This window comes from Callorhinchus milii, unplaced genomic scaffold (genome assembly GCF_018977255.1).
Source record: "Callorhinchus milii isolate IMCB2004 unplaced genomic scaffold, IMCB_Cmil_1.0 Scaffold1, whole genome shotgun sequence".
Lineage (NCBI taxonomy): Eukaryota > Metazoa > Chordata > Chondrichthyes > Chimaeriformes > Callorhinchidae > Callorhinchus > Callorhinchus milii.
The window spans coordinates 69639271-69664210 of NW_024704742.1; the positions used below are offsets into that span (position 1 = coordinate 69639271).

General features: G+C 45.6%; 1 protein-coding gene and 2 non-coding genes across 4 annotated transcripts in view; 2 read left to right on the top strand and 1 right to left on the bottom strand.

Annotated features, from left to right (window-relative positions):
- gfra4a (GDNF family receptor alpha 4a) overlaps positions 1–24940 on the top strand; it is a 53404-nt gene that overhangs the window by 3837 nt on the left and 24627 nt on the right. The window lies entirely within an intron of this gene.
- trnam-cau lies at positions 8510–8581 on the bottom strand. The gene has a single exon. It is a non-coding gene; the product is annotated as a tRNA-Met (tRNA).
- trnae-cuc lies at positions 10317–10388 on the top strand. The gene has a single exon. It is a non-coding gene; the product is annotated as a tRNA-Glu (tRNA).

The following is a 24940-nucleotide window of genomic DNA, read 5'->3' on the forward strand; positions in this document are numbered from 1 at the left end:
ATACACTGTCCACTACACGCTGTCTACTATATACTGTCCACTACACACTGTCAAATATACACTGTACACTGTCCACTACACACTGTCCATTATACACTGTCCACTACGCACTGTCCACTATACCCTGTCCACTACAGACTGTCCACTACAGACTGTCCATTATACACTGTCCACTACACACTGTCTACTAGACACTGTCCATTATACACTGTCCACTACACATTGTCTACTATACACAGTCCACTACACACTGTCCACTACACACTGCCCACCACACACTGCCCACTACACACTGCCCACTACACACTGCCCACTATACACTGTCCACTATACTGTCCACTATACTGTGTCCACTATACACTGTCCACTACGCACTGTCCACGATACACTGTCCACGATACACTATCCACGATACACTGTCCATTATACACTGTCCACTACACAGTGTCCACTACACACTGTCCATTATACAATGTCCACGATACACTGTCCATTATACAGTGTCTACTACACATTGTCCGCTACACACTGTCCACTGTACTCTGTAAATTATACACTGTCCACTACACACTGTCTACTATACACTGTCTACTATACACTGTCCACTACACAGTGTCCATTACACACTGTCCACTACACACTGTCGACTACACACTGTCCACTATCCACTATGCACTGTCCACTACACACTGTCCACTACACACTGTCCGCTACACGCTGTCCACTATACGCTGTCCATTATACACTGTCCACTATACACTGTCCACTACACACTGTCCACTACACACTGCCCAGTACACACTGTTCACTACACACTGTCCACTACACACTGTCCGCTACACACTGTCCGCTACACGCTGTCCACTATACGCTGTCCACTATACACTGTCCACTGTACACTGTCCACTATACACTTTCCATTATGCAGTGTCCATTACACACTGTCCATTAAATACTACCCACTATACACTGCCCACTATACACTGTCCATTATACATTGTCTACTATACACTGTCCACTATACCCTGTCCACTACAGACTGTCCACTACACACTGTCCATTATACACTGTCCACTACACACTGTCTACTAGACACTGTCCACTAGACACTGTCCATTATACACTGTCCACTACACATTGTCTACTATACACAGTCCACTACACACTGTCCACTACACACTGCCCACCATACACTGCCCACTACACACTGCCCACTACACACTGCCCACTACACACTGCCCACCATACACTGTCCACTATACTGTCCACTATACTGTGTCCACTATACACTGTCCACTACGCACTGTCCACGATACACTGTCCACGATACACTATCCACGATACACTGTCCATTATACACTGTCCACTATATACTGTCCACTATACACTGTCCACTACACAGTGTCCACTACACACTGTCCATTATACAATGTCCACGATACACTGTCCATTATACAGTGTCTACTACACATTGTCCGCTACACACTGTCCACTGTACTCTGTAAATTATACACTGTCCACTACACACTGTCTACTATACACTGTCTACTATACACTGTCCACTACACAGTGTCCATTACACACTGTCCACTACACACTGTCGACTACACACTATCCACTATCCACTGTCCACTATGCACTGTCCACTACACACTGTCCACTACACACTTTCCACTATACACTGTCCACTACACACTGTCCACTACACACTGTCCACTACACACTGTCCGCTACACACTGTCCGCTACACGCTGTCCACTATACGCTGTCCATTATACACTGTCCACTATACACTGTCCACTACACACTGTCCACTACACACTGCCCAGTACACACTGTTCACTACACACTGTCCACTACACACTGTCCACTATACACTGTCCACTGTACACTGTCCACTATACACTTTCCATTATGCAGTGTCCATTACACACTGTCCATTAAATACTACCCACTATACACTGCCCACTATACACTGTCCATTATACATTGTCTACTATACACTGTCCATTCTACATTGTCCACTATACACTGCCCACTATACACTGTCCATTACGCACTGTCCATTACACAGTCGACTACACACTGTCCATTACACACTGTCCAAGACGCACTGTCCATTATACACTGTCCATTATACAATGTCCACTATACACTGTCCACTATACACTATCCACGGCACACTGTCCATTATACACTGTCCGTGATACACTGCACACTGTCCATTATACACTGTCCACTACACACTGTCCACTACAGACTGTCCACTACAGACTGTCCACTACACACTGTCCACTAACACTGTCCACTAACACTGTCCACTGTACACTGTCCACTATACACTGTCCACTATACCCTGTCCACTATACCCTGTCCACTACACACTGTCCACTATACACTGTCAACTACACACTGTTCACCACACACTGTACACTGTCCACTACACGCTGTCCACTACGCACTGTCCACTATGCACTGTCCACTATGCACTGTACACTATACACTGTCCACTATATACTGTCCATTATAAGCTATCCATTATACACTGTTCATTATACACTGTCCACGACATACTGTCCATTACACATTATCCACTGCACACTGTCTATTAAACACTGTCCACTATACACTGTCCACTATGCACTGTCCACTATCCACTACACACTGTTCACTACACACTTTCCACTGCACATTGTCCACTATACACTGTCCACTATACTGTGTCCACTATACACTGTCCACTATACACTGTCCACTATACTGTCCACTATACTGTGTCCACTATACACTGTCCACTACACACTGTCCACTATACACTGTTCATTACACACTATCCACTGTACACTATCCACTACACACTGTCCACTATACACTGTCCACTATGCACTGTCCACTATACACTGTCCACTGTACACTATCCACTACACACTGTCCACTATGCACTGTCCACTATACACTGTCCACTACACACTGTCCACTACACACTCTCCACTACAAAGTGTCCTCTACACTCTGTCCGTTATATACTGTCCACTATACGCTGGCCTTTATACACTGTCCCCTATACACTGTCCCCTATACACTGTCCCCTATACACTGTTCACTATACACTGTCCACCATACACCGTCCACTAAACACTGTCCACTATACACTGTCCACTACACACTGCCCATTTTACACTGTACCCAGTACACTATACACCGTACACTGTCCACTATACACTATCCACGATACACTGCCCGTTATACTGTCCACTACACACTGCCCATTATACACTGTCCACTACACATTGTCCATTACACACTGTCCATTATACACTGCACACTATCCACTGTACACTGTACACCATACACTGTACATGGTCCACTTTACGCTGTCCACTTTACGCTGTCCAATATACCCTGTCCACTATACACTGTCCACTATACACTGTCCACGATACACTGTCTATTGTACACTGTACACTGTCCACTATACACCATGTACTGCACACTATACGCTGTACACTATACCCTGTACACTATCCACTGTCCACTGTATGTACACTATATACTATACACTATACACTGTACACTGCAATGTACAGTATACACTGTAGATTATACATTGTATGTCCACTATACACTGTATGTACACCATACACTGTACACTGTACACTATGCACTGTACATTATACCCCTTATGTACACTATACACTGTACACTATACACCTTATGCACACTACACATTGTACACTACACACTGTGCACTGTCCACTGTCCACTATACCCTGTGCACTGTACACTGTATACGATACACTGTACACTGTGCACTCTCTGCTGTCCATCACATATTATACACTATACACTGTAAACTATACACTGACACTATACTCTGTATGTACACTATACACTGTACACTATACACTCTACGCTGTGCAACTGTATATACACTATATGTACACTATACACAGCTGCAAATCATGGTGGTGTGACACGGAATGTGTCTCTTTGACTGTCTCTCTCTCTCTCGCTCTGTCTCACTTTCTCTCTCACTCTGTGTCTCACTCTCTCTCACTGTCTCTCTCGCTCTCTCTCTGTCTCCCTCTCTCCCTGTCTCTCACTGTCACTCTCTGTGTCTCACTGTCCTCTCTGTCTCACTCCCCCCCTCTCTCACTTTCTCTGTACCACTCTCTCTCTGACACTCTCTGTCTCACTGCCTCTCTCACTCTCTCTGTGTCTCCCTCTCCCTCTCTCTCTGTCTCACTGTCTCTCTCTTACTTTCTCTGTCTCTCTGTCACCACTGTGACTCACTGTCTCTCTCCCTCACTCTGTGTCTCACTCTCTCTGTGTCACTCTCTCTGTCACTCTTTGAGTCTCACTGTCTCTCTCTCTCTCTGTCACTCTGTGTCTCACTGTCTCTCTCTCATGCTCTGTGTCTCACTATCTCTCTCTTTCACTCTGTGTCTCACTCTCTCTCTGTCACTCTCTCTGTATCACTCTTGCTCTCTGTCACTCTCTGTGTCTCAGTGTCTCTCTCTCACATTCTGTGTCTCACTCTCTCTCCCACTCTCCCTTTATATCACTGCCACTCTCTGTGTCTCACTGTCTCTCTCTATGTCTCACTATCCTTTCTCTCTCTCTGTCTCACTGTTTCTCTCACTCCCTCTATCTCACTATCTCTCTGTCCACTGTCTCCCACTCTCTTTGTGTCTCACTGTTTCTCTGTCTCACCATCTCTCCGTCTCTCTCTCTGTCACTCTCTCTCTGTCACTCTCTGTCACTCTCTCTCTCTCTCTCTCTCTCTCTCACTGCCTCTCTCTGCCACTCTCACTCTCACTGCCACTCTCCCTCTCACTCACTTCTCTCATTTTCACTTTCATCCTCTCTCTCTCCCTTTCTCTCACACTTTCTCCCTTTGTCTCACTCCAACTATTTCTCTCTGTATCCCTTTCTCTCACTCCCTCACTGATTTATCCCCTCTTTCTCGCAATCCTACTCTCTGTCAATTTCTCTCACTCCCCCCTCTCTGTCACCCTCTCCACTCTCTCACCGCCTACCTCTCTCACTCCCACTACTCTCACTCCCTCTCACACTAGTCTTCCTTACTCTCCCCCCTCTTTTTCTCATACCCCTCTCTCACTCCCCTCTCTCACCCATTCCTTCTCTCTGCAGCTCTTTCTCTCTCTTCTACATACACTCTCTCTCTGCGCCAGTCTCTCTGCCACTCTCTCGTACTCCCTTCTTTCTCTCTCACTCCCCTTCTCTCTCACTCCCCTGTCTCCCTCGCTCTCTCTCTCTCACACCCTCTCTCTCATTCTGTCTCTCACCCCCCTCTCTCTCATTCTCACTCCCTCTCTGCCTCCCTCTCTCTTCTTTTCCTTTCACACCGTCTCCACTTCGTCTCTGCAAACAGCTTTTCCTCCAGCCCCCGCACCGTCTTGTGCGCTATTCCTCAGGGCTCTGTCCTCGGTCCCCTCCTCTTCACCCTCTACACGCTCCCCCTTGGTGACATCATCCGCAGACACGGGGTAAATTTCCATATGTATGCGGATGACACCCAACTCTATCCCTCTGCCTCCATCCTGAACTCCAGGACTACTGGCGTCCTGACCGACTGCCTGTCCGCCATCAAGTTCTGGACAAGCGACAACTTTTTCCAACTGAGGCCCTCCTGATTGGCTCGCGCCAGCGTCTCCGCACCTCAGGCGTTGGCAGCATCAGCCTCCACGGCTGCACACTCAACCTCACTAAGGCAGTCAGGAACCTGGGTATCCTGTTTGACCCTGAACTGTCCTTTCTCCCCCACATCCGCACCATGACCGGCACTGCCTACCACCACCTCCGTAACATTGCCAGACTCCGCCACCGCCTCACCCCTCAGGCTGTCAAAACCTTCACCCACGCATTCGTCACATCAAGGCTCGATTACATGAACTCCCTCCTCATCGGCCTTCCCAACTCTTCCCTTCACAAGCTGCAGATCATCCAAACCTCTGCAGCTCGTGTACTCTCACGCACCAGGCTCCGCGACTCCATCACTCCCACTCTCACCCGACTCCACCGGCTCCCCATCCCCCAAAGGAGCGAGTTCAAGATCCTCGTCCTCATTTTCAAGGCCATCCATGGCCTTGCCCTCTCCTACCTCTCCGACCTGCTTACTCCCTAAGAACCTGCCTGATCCCTCCGTTCATCGGGCTCTGGCCCTCTCCCATGTCTCCCGCCCGACCCGCCCTACCATCGGTGGTCGGGCTTTCAACCTCTCTGCCCCCACACTCTGGAACTCCATCCCACGGTCCCTTCGCTTTGCTTCCTCACTTCCCTCCTTCAAGGCCGGTCTCAAGATGCTCCTCTTCGATCGTGCCTTTGGTCTCCCTCCCACTCCCCCCATCTCTCTCCTTCTCACTCTCTCTCTCTGTTCCTCTCTTTATCTCTACTCACACTCACCCTTCTCTCTCTCCCTCTCTTGCGCTCTCTATCACTTTCTCGCTCTCTGTTACATTGTTTCCAGTTTCACTCTCTCTCTCACAGTCTCACACTTTATCTCCTATTTCAATACATATATTATTTGTTCATCTCTTCACTCTCTCGCTCTGTTTCTCACTCTGCCTCTAACTGTCTCTCTCTCTCACTCACTCGGTCTCTCCGTCTCTGATTCTCTCTTGCCAACCTGTGCCTAACGCTCTCCAGAATTAGCGAAGGCGGGATGTGTCCCTCCAGGGAGAAACCACATTCCATTCCAGACACAGGGAAATTTCCATGGAGGTGACATACAGATGTGAACTCAAATCTGCTTTGAATAGTCTTGAACACAGGGATGAGTTTCCATTTGTGTCAGAATACAAGAAGATCTCTCTCCCATGTTTCTTTCTTGTTCTCTGTCCATACCTGTCCATTGCTCTCTCTCTTGCTGTTTCTCTCTCTCCTCTCTCTCTCTCTCTCTCCATCTCGATATTTCTTTCTCTCTCTCTCTCTCTCTCTGAATTTTTCTCCATCTCTGACTTTCGCCTGCTGAATCTCTCTCCCTCTCACTGTTTCTCACTGCATGCCTTCCTGGGTCTTTCGCTTTCGCTACTGATTGAAATGAGGAATTTAAATGACTTTTACAGAAATTCTAATTGACATGCCAACCGCATCCGCTCCCTCCTCTAATAAAACAAACATTTAAAGAGAGCGCTTGTTTTCTCAACTGCAGTGGAACGGGAGTGTTCTATAGATCGGCAACCACAATGTAACATATATAACAATACAGTGGTGTGCAAATTGGCTGTGGCATTTGTTTACAAACACATAATCACTACATTCACGATTAAATACTGTAAAGCTCTTTGAGACGCCTCGATGACACGATAAGGCACCGTATCAATAATACTAATAATAATCCTTGCATTTGATATAGCGGCTTATCACGTCTCAAAGATGTTTCAAAGCACTTCACAAAATATATTAAAGTGTAGTGACTCCATGTTTTGTGGGCAAAACACGGCAGCCAATTGCGCACAGCAGTGTCCCACAAACATCCGGGGTAATAATCCCTCCAAAATACTAATCCGCCAATTGGCTACCCGCCACTCATTGGATATTATTGTTATTGGATGTCTTGCAGTGAATCACAAAGCAGCAACTTAACCCGTGGATTATGCACTGTGCCACATGTAATGCTGTGCTCTGATGGTCTACATTCATTACAGTCTCTGAAGCTGAACGCGTGCTTTTGTGATTCACTGCCAGATTCACAGTGGTTCACACTTGTCCTTTGCAATTATCAAGTGTTTGAGGTTACTGGCTGAACGTAAAGTTAGCACCAATGGCGACTAACAGTAACAACATGACCACCACTACAGTCTCACGTGATGTTTTCAGTGATTTGTTTTGGTCACCAGAGTGCCTGACACGTGCAGAATTCCTCCACCGTGCTCAAGAAAAGCATCTAAGCCAGACTGAGAATTCCACATATGCATGGAAATTTCCCTCTGCGTACCCTGGAGGACACACCCCATTTACCTAATTCCAGAGAGCATGAGGTGTAGGTTGGCAAGAGGCTTGGGAACCCCAGGGTGTGCGTTGGGTTTAACTAGCTAAAACCACATAGCTTGGCCATTGGGAGGGCTATCTGGCAAGCTTCCCACTGCTTGCCCAGCTGGACCACACACGCCCATTAGGAGCTGCAAGGCCTTCGACAACTGGTTGTAACTAAGTGAAACGGAGATTGAGAGATAGAAACAGCCCTTTGGTCCCTTTGATCTCATTCCCAGGATGTGAATCTCCACATCGCTCGCCCTTGACCCAGTGCAGATGATAGTAATAATCCTTGCATTTGATATAGCGCTCACGTCTTCTGGATGTCTCAAAGTGCTTCACAGAATATACTGTAAAGTGAATTGACAGTATATTTTGTGGGCGAAACGCAGCAGCCAATCACACACAACAGTGTCCCACAAACAGTCGTGGATTGAAGTAACCCAATTATTATTTTTTTTCTTGACGGATTATTATCAAGCGTTTGGAGTAAGGAAACTTGCCCAAGGTTTTGCCCTGCTGGGAATCAAACCCAGCTCTCTCGCTTATGAGGCGAGTGCTCTAACCACTGAGCAACAGGACTTCGGAGATGAAACACTTATCCACAATTCGTCACTTCCTGCTTCGATTTCTCCACCAGCTCACACCCTACTCCATTACCCGCCCTTTCCCTCAGCTGGCTCCGGCCTCCTGCACGTTCCTCGTCCCCTCTACTCCACCATCGGCGGCCGTGCTTTCAGCCACTACTCCCTGAAACTGTGAAACTCTCTGCCTCAATCTCTCCGCCTTGCTTCCTCTTTGACACTCTTCAGATCCCACCTGAAGACCTTCTGTGAACTTGCCTGTGGTCATCTCCCCTCTTCCCCCGGCTTAGAGTCAGGCTCCACTACTGTCAAGCGCTCAGACACAACCCCACGCGATGGCACTAAAATTGGTCACTCAAACCATGGTTATTTGTGGGGACATTGCTGTGCACAATTGGGCTGCCATGGTTGGCCCACAACACAATCAATCCACTTTGCAGTATATCCTGTGAAGCGCTTTGAGACGTCTCGATAACGCGATAAGGCGCTATTTATTATAAAATATAAATTGCGTTGGGTAAATGATGACCGCCATCTGCTGGTCAGTTGTGGATACTGCAGGGAAATTGCTGCTGCGAGGTGCTTACCTGATACATTATACAGTAATAAATTATAATAATAATAATAATTCTTGCATTTGATATGGATTGACTGTGTCTTTTGTGGGCAAAACTCAGCTGCCAATTGCACACAGCAGTGTCCCACAAACAGTCGTAGATTGAGTGACCAAATTATTATTTATTTATGTTGTTGAAAGGATTATTACCCCCGGAAAGCAATCCACTAATCGACTAACAACCGAGTTCCTACTTACCACATGGTAAACAGAGGCGTGTGGAGTAAGGAAACTTGCCTGAGGTTTTGCCCCGCCCAGGAATAGAACCCAGGTCCTCTCGCTTGCGAGGCGAGCCACTCTAATTAATATGCTGCAGGACTCCAGTAATGATAATTCTTGCGTTTGTGATATCACATCAAAACGTCTAATTATTGTCAGATGTATTGGCTATTTTGCGAGAAGTAAGGTGAAAAAGTGATGGCCAATTTTATCTGGAGATTGTCAGCTAAGACTCTGGGAGAAACCTACCTGTTCAAGTAGTATCACAAGATCTTTAATGTCCACCTGAACGGGCAGATATGCACGTCTTTAAAAAGACTTGAGTCTGTAGCACTTCTTTCCCCCTTCACTCCCCCCAGCACTACACGAGTGTGTCAACTTAGTGCGTGAGCTCAAAGCACCGACCCACGGCTCAAACCCGCTCTATTAGAAAAGAGTTGAGAGTTTCTCCCGGTTTCCTGGATGAAATCCTCGCCCCACCCTCCATCCCCCCATACACCCCCCCATCGATCATTCAACTCATGGCTGTTTGTGGGACTTTGCTGTGCGCAAAATTTGGCTGTCATGTTCACCAACAAAATAAACAGTCGCAGTTGGTGGAATGGCCCTGTGACTCGCTTGATAATCATTCAACAATGTTGTGGGCGAGCAAAAAAACAATGTCTGACACATGTGGAAACCCATTACGAGGCTTCAGGGTATCCAAACCAGACCGAGATTTCCACATATCCCGTCTACACATGGAAATCCCAGAGATGTTCATTGGAATGGAATGTGCATGAGGGATGCATCCTGCGTACCTATTTCTGAAGAGTATTTGGTGCAGGTTGATAAGAGCCAAGGCTTGGGGACCCCAGAGTGTGTGTTGGGTAACTGCTGGAGTCTGACCAACTAAAAAGAGTCCTGTAGCTCAGTGGTTAGAGCACTCGCCTCTCAAGCGGGAGACCTGGGTTCAATTCCCGGCTGGGCGAAACCTTGGGTGAGTTTCCTTACTCCACACGTCTAATAATAATCCCTCCAGAAAAAAAAACAATAATAAATTGGTCACTTCAATCCGCGACTGTTTGTGGGACACTGCTGTGCGCAACTGGCTGCCGCGTTTTGCCCACAAATATACATTATACATTTTACAGTATATTCTGTGAAGCGCTTTGAGATGTCTTGATGATGTGAAAAGCTCTATATCAAATGCAAGGATTATTATTATTATTATTATTATTAAAACCGCATAGCTTGTCATTGATATCACTGTCTGGCAAACCTTCTGCTGCTTGTCCAGCTGGAACCATTGATAGGGCTTTGGCTTGCAGAGTTTACGGGAGCTGAATGGGAGGATTCCCTGCCTCCAGTGACCGGTCCGTTTGTCCTTCCAAGTCCTGCCGATGCTGTGCTGGCATCAACAGTGCCCTAGAATACTGCGTACGTGCCCGGTTCAGTAACCGGACTACTGAGGCCATCATAGAGGGCTGGCTCGATTCTGACATTCTGTTGCCAAACATATCACCTTGGAGCCGGTTCAGCTCCGAGGAGCCCCCACTTACCTCCCGCCTAAGGAGGATAGGCAAGAAACTGAATGAAGCAGGCTGACATCTCTCGACACTAAAAAACTGTAATATAAAAATGTATAAAGATTGTTTGAACAAGGTGCAGTATATATGGTGAGCTCCATGTCCCAGTTCTGGTGCGCCACAGCTTTGCAGTGTCAATATCCCTGGTGCCAGTAACAGCTCATGTAAATCCTTGCAATTTGCGTTGGTTCCACTTCAAGTGGTGCATTAATGGGGATTTGCCTGATCTTGCTGTCTCCGCAGCACCAAGTCTCAGGCATCTGCAAAGCTACTGCTACAGGTGGATTAACCCTTAGTGCGCTGGCAGATGTTGGCGAAAACTCCTGTTATGGAATATCAACCACAACCGTTTGACATTTGTTTGATGTGCCTTCACACATCGGGTGGGACACCTCAAAGCTCTAAACAGAATCGGCTGTGAGCTGGGGGATAGGGGAGTGAGCTGAGGAAGGAGGGCACAGAGAGGAAAGGTAACCAAAAACATGGACGAAAGGAAAGGTGTTAAGATGGGCTTTTAACGTGGGGAGGAATGGGGATGAGGTGGAGGGACTCCAGGATGGAAGATTTTGTGGAGTCCTGTAGCATATTAGTTAGAGCACTCGAATCACAGATAAGAGGACCCAGGTTTGTTTCCTTATTCCACATGCGTCTGTTTACCTAGCAGTAAGTAGGAACCCAGTTGTTAGTTGATTGGTGGAGTACAACCTGTTTGTGGGACACTGCTGTGCACAATTGTCTATCCCGTTTCACCCACACACATACAGTCAATTCACTTTGTATTATTCTCTGTGAAGTGCTTTGAGATATCTCAACAACAAGAAAACATTTTTTTATAGTGCCTTTCACGTCGGGGGGATGTCCCAAGGCGCTGGACGGTCAGAGATTCGGACCCGAGCTGGGGGTCGGGATCAGGGAGGGTGGAGGGCAGGGGGGGAAGCAGGCTGATCGAAAGTACAGTTGAAGAGGAGGGTCTTGAGGTGGGTCTTGAAGGAGGCAAGGGAGGGGGCGGGGCAGAGGGACTGCGGGATGCAGTTCCAGAGGGTGGGGCAGAGTGGCAGAAGGCCCGCCCGCCAATGGTGGAGCGGGCAAGGTGGCGTGAAGCAGGCCAGAGCCTGCTGAGCCGAGGGAGCTGGCAGGATGGTAGAGGGTTAGGAAGTCACAGAGGTAGGAGGGAGCAAGACCATGGAGGGCTTTGAAAGTGAGGACCAGGATCTTGAACTGATTCCTCAGTGTGATGGGCCAATGAAGTCGGGCGAGATTGGGGTGATAGGGTCATGGATCCTGGTGTAGGAGAGGACACCGTCTGCAGAGTTTTGTATGATCTGCAGCCTATGGAGGGAGGAGTTGGGGAGACCGACAAGCAATGAGTTTGCATAGTCAAGCTTTGATGTAACGAATGCATGTATGAGGGTTTCGGCGGCCTGAGATGTGAGATAGTGGCGGAGCGGGTGATGTTGTGGAGGTGGGGGAAGGCAGAGCGGGTCATGGCACAATGTGGGGTAGAAAGGATAGTTGAGGGTCAAACAAGATCCCAAGATTCTGGACTGGCTCAGTGAGGTGGAGTGTGGATCCATGGATGGTGATGCTGTCAGCGCCTGAGGTGTGGAGGCGCTGACGGGAGCCAATCAGAAGAGCCTCAGTCTTGTTGATGTTCAACTGAAGAAAGTTCGCTCTCATCCAGGACTTGATGTCAGACAGACATTCTGTCAGGGCAGCAGTGGTCTTGGAGTCAAGGGTGGAGGCAGAGAGGTAGAGTTGGGTGTCATCTGCATACATGTGGAAGTTGACCCCATGTCTGCGGATGATGTCACCAAGAAGGAGCATATAGATATTGAAGAGGAGGGGACCAAGGACAGAGCCCTGGGGAACGCCACACACTCTACGATGATAAGGTGCTGCATCAGATGCAAGGATTATTATTAATATTTCAGCATGGAAGAAGGCCATTTGGCCCATCTCCCTCCCCTCTCCTCCTGCTGAAAATATCTCCTTGAATCAAAATTAAATCCCCAAACTAATCCTCTCATTTGATGCAGTGCCTTTAACATCATAATCTCCCAAATTGCTTCACAGGGAATTGTGTCCAGTGCAGTAACTGTTTGTATTGTTGGATCCACTTGGTAACCAATTTCCACTCAGCGGTGTGGTCCCACGAACAGCTGGAAAGTGATTGACTACTTCAACCAGAGGATCATTAGACAGAACAGCAGGAGAAACTCCATGCTTGTTTCTAGTAATAGAGCAGTGGGATCTTTAATGTCCACCTAAACGCCCACTTTGTAGTTTTAACTTAAAGTGCAGTTACTGTGTATTTCAAGCAAATAGGGTAGTCAATTTGTGCACAGCCAACAGCCATGAAATGAGTGACTGATTTTATTTAGAAAATTGTTAGCCAGGACACTGGGAGAGAGAAACTCCTCTTCTATTGAAAGGTGCCATGGAATCTTTAATATCTACCAGGACAGGCACAGTCAGTTATGATAAGTCAGTTATGATAAGTTATTGATATCTATTTGATATCCAGATACGGATATCAAATAGATATCAATAGGGCAAAACTGGGATTATCATTAGACTATTTGAGGTTAGGAGACTTTTTTNCCAGCAGGGTTGTGGGTGAACTGAATACTTTGCAACATGTCCTGTTGATTTAAATACCAGCTAGACGGGCCTTTTAAAAGGGACGTTTGTAGATTCATAAGGACAATAATAATAATAATCCTTGCACCTGAACTCAACAGATTTAGTAATATATCCCAGCATCCTGCTTGTCTTGTTTTTATCACTGCCTTAAACCGTTCAGACAGAGATGGTGAGTCAACTAACACCTCTAGGTAACTTGGCGCAATCTAGCCCATAGTGATGTATGGTGCTTAAGCTTTTTATAGAAAACTACCAGGGTTCTTTCATAGGAGATTAGGCCTTAAATTTCTCAACTATCAGCCTTAAGAACATCATTCCCTTTGAATGAAAATTACTACATGAAGTGCAGGGAATGTATTACGTAGGCCAACATGACAGCCAATTTGTGCACAGCAATGTCCCACAAGCAGCCATGAATGGTCAGTGTGTCAGTGACTTGATGGATCAGTCAGTGACTAGAAGACATTTTAAGATATTTACCAAATGAGCAAACGGGGAGTTTCGGACAAAGAGTTTCACATGGTTAGGTTATGGAATGTTCTCCTGGGAGTTGATGAGGTAGAATCCTCAATCTTCAATTAGTTTTCAAAGAGGAACCAGATAGATATCTAAAAAGGAATAAGTTACAGAGAAAGGGCAGGTAAATGGGACTGAAGGGATCTCTCTTTAAAAGAGCTGGCACAGATACGATGGGCCAAATGGCCTTCTTCTGTGCTATAAATTTCTATGGTCCTATGAAGCGAAAGACCAATTTTATTTTAGGGATTGTTGGCCATTGTACCGGGACAAACTCCATTCTCCTTTCAAATAGTTAGTGTCAACCCGAACAGGCCAGACAGGATCTCGGTTTAAAGTCTCATCCGAAGGACAGCGCCTCCGACAATACATCGCTCGCCCAGCACTGCACTGGATAAGCGCTTTGAGATGCCGTCCGGCGTGGAGGGCGCTATATAAATCCAAGTTGTTGTTGCTGTTGTTATTGATTGTGAGCCTAGACTGCAAGTTCAAAGTGCCGACATGGGGGCTTGAACTCACAAACTTCTAATAATAATAATCCTTGCATTTGATATAGCGCCTTATCACGTCCTTGAGACGTCTCAAAGCGCTGCACATAATATACTGTAAAGTGAATTGACTGTATATTTTGTGGGCAAAATCCAGCACCCAGTTGCACACAGCAGTGTCCCACAAACAGTCGTAGATTAAGTGACTTTTTTTGGAATGGGATTATTATTGGAGGGATTATTACCCACGGAAAGTGATCCGCCAATCAACTGACAACCAGGATCCTATTGCTGCTAGGTAAACAGCCGTGTGGAATAAGGAAACTTGCCTAAGGTGTTGCCCTGCTCGGGAATCAAAACCGGGTTCTCTTGCTTGCAAGGCCAGTGCTCTAACCACTAGGCTATGGGAGAGTGGTACCGACTGAGCCATGCTGACACCTCACCAAGGGTCTTTTAACACCCACCCAAACAGGCAGATGACAGGAGCTTGGTTTATCTTGCGCATTCCTATAAGCAGTGTATGCATTGAGCTATGAACATAACAAATGGTCGACTGTTTACACCATTGAGTTTCCTGAATTATACCTCACCAGCTTGTTGATTACAATGTAAACAGGAACTGGGGTGCTGCCTCTGTGTTCACACACTTGTATTTGATTGTTGCTCAGTGACTAAATCCAGCCACACATTAGTAAATCAGCAATTACTATATTATTCATTGTTTAATTTGCTTAACAGAGATTAATCAACCTCAGACTGCCCCAGCTTATCCTTGCTCATTAAAACGTGCGTGCTCAAAGCTCTCTGTTTATAATGTCTTAAACGTTGGAGTCCTGTAGCGTGTTGGTTAGAGCACTCACCTCGCAATTGAGAGGACCCGGGTTGGATTCCCAGGCAGGGCAAAACCTTAGACCAGTTTTCTTACTCCAGACGCCTCTGTTTATCTAGCAGTAAGTAGGACCCTGGTTGTTAGTCAATTGACAGATCATTTCCTGGGGTAATAATCCCTTCAAAAACAAATAACTAATAATAATTGGGTCAATCCATGACTGTTTGTGGGACACCTCTGCGTGTAATTGGCGGCCATGTTTTGCCCACACAATATACAGTCAATTCACTTAATAGTATATTCTGTGAAATGCTTTGAGACGTTGCAGCGATGTGATAAGGTGCTATATCAAATGCAAGGATGATTATTACTATTATTAAAGTCAGTCGCTGTAATTGTTGGTAAGTGTAGTGACTGTGGTACTTGCAAAGCAGTAAAGCTCTGTGAAGGACTTGGCTCAGTTCATAGATCTCTAGTCTCTAGACCAGAAGAGAAATGAACAACAACACAACTTGTATTTACATAATATTGGCAATTATCCTAAATAATCCTTGAGTAATATGCAGTAACATGTCATAAGAACATAAGCGCATAAGAACATAAGAAATACTAGATGAAAAAAGACCAAGGTCCATCTAGTTCACCTCCCACCTTCCTGATTGTCACATGCACATATGTCCCGAACTACCTATGTACAATATCCGATAATATTATTAAGAGAAAACTATCTAATCTGTGTTTGAAAGAATAAACACTTCCTGCGTCAACTGTCTCCCTAGGGAGCCTGCTCCACAGATTCACTATTCACTCACTGAAATAGTGTTTGTGTAGATTTGTTCTGAATTTACCCCCCTTCAATCGCAGGCCGTGTCCTCTGGTTTTACTATTCTGGACAAGATGAAATAACCTGTCATGATCTATATTGTCTAGCCTTTTATAATCTCAAACGACATGCGGCAGCCAATTTGCGCACAGCAATTGGCTCGAAAATGAGAGTGTCATCAACTGAGTCAACTTGTGAACTCAGTTGAATTCACATTCCTCAACAACTGTCCAGGGCAATGTTCTGGGGTCCCATCCTTCAAATGAGGCTTTAAAAGCAAGGCTTATGTCTGTTCAGCTGTACTTAAGTAGATCCCAGGGTGCTATTAGAAAAGAGAATGGAGTTTGACCTGGTATACTATGAAGAAAATTGTAGTTGTTTAGCACATTGGTGGAGTCCTGTAGCTCAGTAGTTAGATCACTGGTCTCACAAGCGAGAGGACCTGGGTTCGAGGCTTGACTGTGCAAACTCATTGCTTGTTATCCTCCCCAAATCCTCCCTCCATAGGCTGCAGATAATCCAGAATTCTGCAGCCCATGACCTTTCCTGCACCAGGCTCCGTGACCCTATCATCCCCATCATCGCCTGACTCCACTGGCTTCCCATCACACAGAGGATACAGTTCAAGATCCTGGTCCTCACCTTCAAAGCCCTCCATGACCTTGCTCCCCTCTACCTTTGCGACCTCCTAAACCCCTACCATCCTGCTCACTCCCTCCACTCAGCAGGCTCCGGCCTGCTTCACGTCCACCATCTTGTTCGCCCCACTATTGGCAGGTGGGCCTTCTGCCACTGTGCCCCCACCCTCTGGAACTCCATCCCGCAGTCCCTTCGCCTCACCCCTTCCCTTGCCACCAAGACCCCGACCTCCAGCTCGGGTCCATAACTGTGTCTGTCCAGCGCCTTGGACGTCCTCCCAACGTGAAAGGCGCTATACAAATGCAACTTTGTTGTTGTTCGATTCCTGGGCAGGGCAAAACTTTAGGCAAGTTTCATTACTCCGCACATCTCTGTTTACCTAGCAGGAAGTAAGAACCCAGTTGTTAGTCAATTGGCAGATTACTTTGCGGGGATAATAATCCCTTCAAAAAAAAAATAATGTGGTCACTCAATCCACGACTGTTTGTGGGACACTGCTGTGCATAATTCGCTGCTGCGTTTTGCCCACAAAATATACAGTCAATTCACTTTACAATATATCCTTTTGAGGGAGCCCGGATCAGCCAGGGCTTTTGGCCGACAATTCCCCAGATAAAAATTCGTCACTCATTTCTTGACAGTTTTCTGGGATGTCACTGTGCACAAATTGGCTGCCCCAATTGCCTGCAAAATACACAGTCGTTCCACATTACAGTAAATTGCTCTGAGATGTACTTCATCAAATGCAAGGCTTATTATTGTCAATAAGCTTGGTGCTGGGTTCCTGAGTGTGTAGAAATTTACAGCATAGAAGAAAGCCATTCAGCCCATCGTGTCTGTGCTGGCTCTGATAAAGAGCTTTTTCCTGCCCTTTCACTATAACCCATTAGTTTACTCCTTTTTAGATCTTTTCAAGTCCCTTTAGAAACCTGGATTCTGCCTCAACCATTGCTCCCAGCAGGGCACTCCATATTCTAACCACTCCATGTGTGATATAAATTCAGCCCATTTGCTCATTTGCTAACTATCTTAAAATGCCCGTGAGTCACTGACTGACCCACCAAGTCATTGACGCACCAACTAAATCACTGACCATTCGTGGCTGTTTGTGGGACATTGGAAATTGGTTGCTGTGTTAACTTATGCAATACTCAACAATTCTCCTAAGCTCCCCATTTGCTCATTTGCTTAAATAGATGCCCTCTATAACAATAATAATCGTTATATTTGATACAGGGTCTTATCAGATTGTTGAGACGTTTCAAAGGACTTCACAGGACACACTGTAGAGTGGATGACTGTGTATTTCTATCAATGGCACCAAAAATATCTGATTTTATTTATAATTGAACTGTTACTTTATAATCAATGAGACACCGTCCGGCGTGGAGGGCCGCAATATAAATCCAAGTTTTTGTTGTTGTTTTAATCAATGCATTTATATTGCCAAGTAGGGAGGCAATAAAATGCAACTTTACTAATTGCTAGTCCCTGTAAGCTCAATTTTAATACTATGCTATTCAGTATTTAACAAAAATAACAATCCTTACGTTTGGTAAAGCATCTTTCACCTTGGGAAGATGTTTCAAAGCTCTTCACAGCCTGACTCAGTGGTAGCACTATTATCTTTGAATCATAAGGTTGTGGGTTCACACCCCCATAGTTTAAGGTGACACTCCACTGCAGAGGTGCCGTCCTTCGGAAGAGAGATAAAACCATCTGCCTGTTCAAGTGGACAATAAAGATCTCATAGCACTATTCGAAAAGAGAAGGAATTTTCTCCCTCCCGGTGTTCTGGCCAATAATCCCCCAAATAAAATTAATCACTCACTCCATAGTTGTTTGTGGGACACTGCTATGAGCAACTGGCTGCTGCGTTTTGCCCATAATACACAGTCAATGCACTTTACAGTATATCCTGTGAAGTACTTTGAGACATCTGGACGATGTGATAAGGCACTATATCAAAAGCAAGGATTATATTATTATATACTGTAAAGTGCAGTGACTGTGTATTTGGTAGGCAATTTGCACACAGCTATGCCCCACAAACAGCCCTGAAGTGAACGACCAATTTTATCTGATGGATTGTTGGTAAGGTCACAGGGACTCAAACTTCCTTCTCTCTGTGAATATCACTTTAACGTTCACCTGGAAATTCACTTATTATTCATTTATCAAATTTACTGAAAATCTCAATCTCAAAAGACCCTCTGTGAGCCGGGGACTTGCGGAGAATTCAGATTGTGGGATTTAGTGGCCCCAAAAAACTCAAAAATCCAATAAAATGTCTTAAAGCAAAATAACTATTGGCAGACGTGATTTTGGGTGGGGCGGGGTTGGACTTATATCTGCAATTTCAGGCTTCAATGAATGATGTACATTCTTTTTTAAAGAACATTTTGATCCCATTATTTTTCCAATTTCACATCTTAAACATGCGAGGCCTTACAAGTAAGCTTGTGGTAAGGCCACTCAACTGAGAAGAGTGTCACAACCCAGAACCTGACCTCTTCCCACCTAGCTGCCCTGTACACATTCACGTGTGCTATTACTGGAGGGTGCTGTAGAGGGACCAGCAACAGGAATCCTATCTGATTATTCCCTCCCTAATCTTGGGAAAGCCAGGAACAATTTACCTCCACCTTTGATGACCAAGAATCAAATCAAGGAGCTTCTGGTCTATCTGTAGCTCTATCCATTCCCCCCCCCACCGCCCCACCCCAATAACTGAAGACTGTGAGCAAAATAATAATAATAATAAAAATAATCCTTGTATTTGATATAGCACATTATCACGTCTTCAAAACGTATTAAAATGTATTGTAAAGTGAGTCCATTGTATATTTTGTGGGCAAACCGCAGCAGCCGATTGTGCACAACAGTATCCCGTAAATAGTCGTGGATTGAGTGACCAAATTCTTATTATTTTTATGTATTTTTTGAAGGCATTATAACCCCCAGGAAAGCGATCAGCCATTTGACTAATAACCGGGTTCCTACTTACTGCTAGGTAAACAGAGACGTGTGGAGTAAGGAAACTTGCCTAAGGTTTCGCTCTGCTCAGGAATCAAACCCGGTTCCTCTCGTTTGCGAGGCGAGTGCTCTAACCTCTACACTACAGGACTCCCCAAGATATAGAGTGAGCGTTGCTCGGAGTATATCGGGATTGTATGTTTATACCATCAGCACAAGAGGGAGGTGAAGCCGGTTGTCCCCCCCACACCAGTGCAGTGATCTGCTCTAATTCTACCTCCTCTGGCATTAGTTCCATGTGATGTGAAAGTGCAGCATCAGGAGCCGGTGGCTGAGACCAAACTGGAGATGGTTTCTGGGTCGACTTGTCCTTGTTTCCATTTCCAGTTGTGTCTGACAGGACATCTCTGAAGTGCCTGTGCTGACTTTGCTATTCAATGCTTTCAGCAACTTTCTCTCTCTCCAACAATCACAGTCTGAGCTTGAGGTCATTGCTGGTGACATTGTTAGTGTTTGTCTCTGGCTGCGTCACTGGTGGGAGCAGTTGCAGTGTGTTGTACAGAGCTGGAGCCTGTCCTCTTAAGGTTGGCAAAGCCATATGTTAATGGGCTGTGTTGACAAGATCTCTAGGTTATGGGCTGGAACCAGCTCTAATACATCTGTAATATCAGATGATTAGGTGGTAGTTGGCTTGTCCTATAATATATGTTTATATTGTATTATATGGAGCAAAGGCGGGTAATTGGAGTTGAGGTACAGATCAGCCATGATCCGATCGAATGGCAGAACAGGCTTGCGGGGCTAAATGGCTTGCTCCTCTTCCTATTTTCTTATGTTCTCGATTGACAGTAGGAGTGTGAGTCAAAAACATTGGAGCTGCAGTTCTCCAGTTGGCTGTTTGTGTGATGTTGGTGTGTGCAACTTGGCTGCTGTATTTGTTTACAAATACAGTCACTACATTAAAGTACAGAGAAGAGAGTTTCTCTGTCCGGTGTCCTGGCCAACAAACTCCCCAAATAAAATTGGTCACTCATTCCATGACTGTTTGTTGGACATGTTGATTTAAAGAAAAGCATTTCGCCAACAAGAAGGTTGTGGGTTCAAGCCCCACATTGGAACTTGGAATCACGTCGTCTAACTTCCTGAAATTGCCCTTCATAATTCTAAAGCTGTGTCCTCTTGTTCTATGATATTGGTGCATCTGAAAGCATTGTTCTGGTTTCAAATGTAATTATTATTAATTATCCTGAACCCACAACTTTCTGATTCAAAGGCAAGCGTGTTACTACTGAGACAGGATAACATTATCTTCCAGACTAGGAGGTTGCTTTATCTACAAGAAGAGTGTGCATGTTCATGGGGGCAGTGATTCTTCTCACTCAGCTTCTATTAACCCTGCAAGCCAAAGTTCTAACAGGTAGGGTAGTCCTAGCTGGACAAGCAGCCAGACAGTGTTATCAGTGGCAAGTTATGTGCTGTTAGCTGGTTAGACCCCAGCAGTTACCCCAACACACACACTGCCAAATCTGTGACTATTTTGTTTGGGAAAGTCAGGTGTCTGACACAAGCTAAACCCATCACGTGTTTAAGAGTATTCAAACCAGACTGAGAGTTTCATGCACCTCACCTTCACATGTATTTTAAAGAGATGTTTATTGGAATGCAATGCACACTCTTCCCCTGGAGAGACGCATCCTGTTTATCTAATTCCAGTGATTGTTAGGCACAGGTTGGCAAAAGCCAAGGCTTGAGGACCCCAGAGTGTGTATTGAGGTAACTGTTGGGAGTCTAAACCACCCAAAACATAGCTTGCCATTAATTGCACTGCCTGGCAAGCTTTTCTGCTGCTTTTTCAGCTAGGATCACCCTACCCGTTACGGTTTTGGCTTGGAACAAGAACAACTTGCATTTATATAGCACCCTTCATGCGACATTGCAGGGTTAACAAGAGTTCCTGCCCCTGATCTACTTTGAAATTAGGTAAGTAGGTTGTGTCCCTCCGGGGAGAGAGTGCACATTCCATTCCTGACACAGGGAAATTTCCATGAGTAGGTGGGATGCATGGGACTCTCAGTCTGGTTTGAATACTCTTAAGCACAGTGATGGTTTTCCAAATGTGTCACACAGCCGGCTGCGTTCATCAGACGTGGGTCTCAAATATCTTCAAGGAAATCAATACCCTGTCAGCATCAAATATTTGTTTGGAGCTTGCCAGAGACGAGTTAATCAGCGCCTTGGGACGCCCTCCCGACGTAAAAGACGCTATACAAATGTAATTTTGTTGTTGTTGTTGTAATGAAGGAAGACTCGAAATTTAGCCCTTTTACCACTCGCTCTGAGAAGGTTACAGTGTGACTTAGTTAGAGATATAAAGGGTTACAACAGGGTGATTAGTGACAGTGTCTACTAGTTTGCGAGTCAGTAACAAGAGAGGCCTAAACTGTAAGGTAATCGCAAACGAAACAAAAGGGGAGATTAGAAAAAAAATGTCTTTTACACAGAGGCTGGTTGGAATGTGGAATTCTCTACCACAAAGTGTTATTTGACAATTGTTGAGATAATTATTTGCCTGCTTCATCCTCCCCCCATTGGCGGTCAGGCTTTCAACCTGTCTGTCCCCACTCTTTGGAACTCTATCCTGAGCCCCTCCACATCTGCCCCCCCCAATCTCTGAAACTCCATCCTAGACTCTCTCCAACTCGCTCTCCTTCACTTCTTTCAAGGCCATCTCAAGACCTTCATCTTTGACCTTCTGCTTTCTGTCAGCTTTCCCCTCCCTACCCTCCTCGAGTCTGTTAAGCACTTCAGGATGTCCCCTTGACGTAATAGGCACTGTGTAAATTTATATTATGTTATATATTGAGGCAAAGTCAATAGATTCCAAGCTATGTGTGTAGTGCCTTTCACATTTGGAGGACATCCTAAGGTGCTGAACAGTCAAGAATGTGCAGCCGAGCTGGGAGTTGGGATCAGGAGGGGTGGAGGGCAGGAAAGGTGGGGCTAAGAGGGTGACTGAAGGCATGGTTTGGAAGGTCTGAAGATTGGCCTTGGAGGCAAGGGAGGGAGCAAGCGAAGGGACTCTGGGATGCAGTTCCAAACGGTGTGGGCAGAGAGGCTGAAGCGTTGAGGCCAGAATCTGCCAACTGGAGGGAGGTATGGGATTAGAAGGTCACAGAGGCAAGGCTTTGAAGGCGAGGACCAAGATTTTGAACTCTATCCTCTGGGGGATGGGGAGCAAATGGAGCCGGGTGAGGATGGTGTGATGGGTTAATGGAGCCTGGTGTGGATGACTTAGACAGATACGTGTTAAGCAGTTAACAGGCTTAGTTGAGCCCAATTCAAGAGGGAAACATTTGGAACGAACACCCCCTACCATCTCCACCTTACACAACAATAAAGTAAACAGTGTTGTTGAATTCAGTTTTATTTCTTTGGACCTGTACTGTCCAGACAGGGAGGAGGCTGCTGTGTGCAAGGTTTTATGCTGCAGGGAGGGAACCTTAGTTGTGTCCCTTCTGATCACGTTCCACTGAACTGAATTCACTCCGCCATGAGTGGTGAAAGGTCCCTGACTGTGTGGAGCGGGTTAGCATACAAACCGATAGAGACAGGCAGCCAGCAAGCCTTAAAGCCTCATCACGCCTTTTGAGAATAGGAGGAAAGCTGGGGGTGGGGGGAGGAGGGGAGAGGAGGGAAGAAATGGGACATGAATCTATTTATAATGACCTATATATAGCAAAACACGATTCAAGAGAGAAATAACTTGGGCATTTATTGGGTTTTTTTTACATCAAAGTGTCTGCGAGTGCTAATAGCTAATTTACCATCACTTTCAGGGTGATGTTTAGTGATTATAATAGCGTTTTACATGGCCCCTCAAATCATTTGTATTTTTCTAGGCAAATGTGGCAGTCAATTGGAATGCAGCAAGACCCCACAAACAGCCATTAAACTAATGAAGAGTTTTATTTTAGGGGGTGGGGGGAAGGGGGATTGTCAACCAGGACACCAGAAGGAACTCCCCTTTACTAATCTTTGACCACCCGAATAGACAGAATAGACCACAACAATAAATTGTATTTATATAGCGCCTTTCACATTGGGAGGACATCCCAAGGCACTGGACAGTCGAGGTTTTAGATGGGACGTTGAACCAAGGTCCTGTCTGTCTGTCTGTCTCTCTGTCTGTTTGAGCGATGTTCAGGTGGATGTTAAAGATCCCGCAGGCACTATTGGAAAAGAGAAGAGAGTTTCACTCTCCCGGTGTCCTGGCCAACAACCCCCCAGATAAAATCAGTCATTCACTTCATGGCCATTCATGGAGCAATGCTGTGCACAAATTGCCTGCTAGATTCACCCACAAAACACATTCCACTTTGCAGTAAAAATCACGTGAAGCATCAAAACACAAGGATTATTGTTATGCACGTGTGGTGCTCTCAGTCTAGTTTGGACACAGAAAGTGGCCATGGGTTGGACATGGCTGACTCCCAAAAAAATCATTTGAAAAATTTTAAATTTTGGTGCTATCAGCTCACAATGTAAGTTTTTTTCTTCCAAATATTTCCGCCACTCTACCCCCACAAACAGCCATGGATTGAGTGACCAAATTATTATTATCTTAAGAACATAAGAACATAACAATTGTTACATGAAAAAAGACCGGGATCCATCCAGTTCACCTTCCACCACAGAATCATAGAATTATACAGCACAGAAGGAGGCCATTCGGCCCATTGTGTCTGTGCCGGTTATTTGAAAAGAGCTATCCAATTCAACGCCACTCCCCCGCTCTCTCCCCATAGCCCTGAAACTAGTCATCCCCAAATAATTATCTACTTCTCTCTTAAAAGCTGTTATAGAATCGGCTTCCACCACCCTTTCAGGCAATGCATTCCAGATCCGAACAACTCGCTGTGTGAACCATCCTGGCAGTTACTTGACATATCACTTGACACCAAACTATATACTGTATCCCGAGATATTATTTTCTAACAAAAATCCATCTAATTTATTCTTGAAAAAATCAACACTTTTGGCT